Below are 2323 nucleotides of genomic sequence, written 5' to 3' on the forward strand. Positions count from 1 at the left end.
GTACACCAAATCCTACAGCGCCACCTGTGGTTAACTCCCAAACTGCAACTGTCATTTTCACAATAAAGAATGCAATTTAAATGCATTTTTTGCTGTGAAAATGACAAAAATCCCAAAAATGTGTAAAAATTGTCCGAAGTGTCCGCCATAATGTCGCAGTCACGAAAAAAATCGCTGATCGCCGCCATTAGTAGTAAAAAAAAAAATAATAATAAAAATGCAATAAAACTATCCCCTATTTTGTAAACGCTATAAATTTTGCGCAAACCAATCGATAAACGCTTATTGCGATTTTTTTTACCAAAAATAGGTACAAGAATACGGCCTAAACTGAGGAAAATTTTTTTTTTTATATATATATGTTTTTGGGGGATATTTATTATAGCAAAAAGTAAAAAAATATTGAATTTTTTTCAAAATTGTCGCTCTATTTTTGTTTATAGCGCAAAAAATAAAAACCGCCGAGGTGATCAAATACCACCAAAAGAAAGCTCTATTTGTGGGAAAAAAAAGGACGCCAATTTTGTTTGGGAGCCACGTCGCACGACCGCGCAATTGTCTGTTAAAGCGACGCAGTCCCAAACTGTAAAAACACCTTGGGTCTTTGGGCAGCAATATGGTCCGGGGCTTAAGTGGTTAACAGCGTCACTGACATCACTTTGATGTTTAATTCCATCTTTGACCATACTAGCTGGGCGGGGAACCCACTGCTGATGGTTCACCATACGCAGCTGGGATTTCCCTCCCCGCCTTCCTTGTGCTAAATGGTCAATTAGGCATGATGTTGATGGGGGCCCCACCTGGGAATGGAGGTATATAGTAGCCTTGGAGTGGCTGGTGGTTCATTTGCTTGACTCAACCACTAAGAACAACACATCTGATCCTGCACACAGGTCACCCTCCCTTGTTGGGAGCCTAGTCACCATTTTATGGTATGTTTTTTCTTCCCCTGTCTGGCTCTCCTCTTTGCACACTTTCCCATGCATCCCCTTATGGGAACACATTGTTATTTCCTTACCCCTTCTTTACAATTATTTTTTATTTACTTATTTATTTTTGATACATTGTTTTAGGTACACTATGCACTTTACGTGCACACATAACATTTTGGATCAGGCTGTGACCACCGTGTCTTACTCCAGGCACTGTTCCTCGTTCTCATGGGTTCCCCGTCTCAACCCCGGGGGAGACATCCTGCCCGGACCCCCCTTCTTTCCTTGGCAGATACCGGACCGGGTCTTGTGGTGGCATAGTAAGTTTCCCAACTATTTCCATTCTGTTGGACAGTCCCTGTACTTTCCCATTTTTCATGCATCATCATTTATTTCTGTTTATTCTCATTTCCAGTATACTGTCCTAAAAACACTCCTGATGATTGGCTGAAATGCCAGGAAACGCGTAGAGTGCCCCCAGATGCCAACAATCACCTGTTCATATTCCACATACTTACCGATTTTACTACATATATCTGCCATGTCTATGATTTTATTTCTGTATTTCATGCTATGTAGCAGCATATCTAGAGTAAGCCTTGTGACTACCTATTTATTTAATACAAAATATTTGACATGTATATAAGATTGTAAAATTAAATCATGTACTGTAATTTACTTTTTATGGTATTTCTTTTTACATGGCGCTCCCTCATTTAAAGTCCCACAAACTCCTCTCTTCTATATATAAAAATTATACATATTTTTGCTTATTTTTCATACTGTACTATTTATCATCACTAGTTAAGGCATTTATAATGCAACACTAATCTTGCCAGTAATTTCACAAATTGTAACATACCATGAAATATTAGCAAAGAACAATGTATTTCAGGTTTAAACATGGTCATTTTCAAAAGTTGCATTTTTAAAATTACAAATGCTAAGCAAGAGTGCCTCTGTGGCACATTTTGTAATCTTAATAACAACTCAGAACTGCAATTCAGCAAATGTAAGTTTTTATTTATGGTCATGGGAGATAAGGCTGCACAGGGCACATTGGTTACAAGTAACCGACTCTATAAACAGGATGGAAGATCCACCTACAAAATTGACAGTCGCCCTTGATAAAAAAAAAGTTATTTTTTGAAGTGTCAAAATCTGCTGACAAAGCATAAGTGTTAGTAAGTGGAGGGGGTGATATTTAGGAGTTTTTGCAAGTAGCCACAGCCCACAGACTTACATACAAACCTGTTTCTTCAAGTTGCTACAATTTTAAGCTTTTCAGCATATACTGTAGATTATTATGGGTTATTAGACTTATCAAGGGTTATTAGGCTTATCTATGTTTTCCACTGCTGCTAATATGTCTGTGCTCTCTCACTTGTCTT

At 38.0% G+C, this 2323-nt stretch overlaps 1 long non-coding RNA gene across 1 annotated transcript; it reads left to right on the top strand.

The window, feature by feature from the left end:
* Positions 1–680: 680 nt before the first annotated feature.
* LOC120928636 lies at positions 681–1573 on the top strand. Its single transcript, XR_005747268.1, has 3 exons — positions 681–932; positions 1074–1252; positions 1348–1573. It is a non-coding gene; the product is annotated as an uncharacterized LOC120928636 (long non-coding RNA).
* The last annotated feature ends 750 nt before the right edge of the window (positions 1574–2323 follow it).

The sequence above is a fragment of the Rana temporaria genome, chromosome 2, assembly GCF_905171775.1.
Source record: "Rana temporaria chromosome 2, aRanTem1.1, whole genome shotgun sequence".
NCBI lineage: Eukaryota > Metazoa > Chordata > Amphibia > Anura > Ranidae > Rana > Rana temporaria.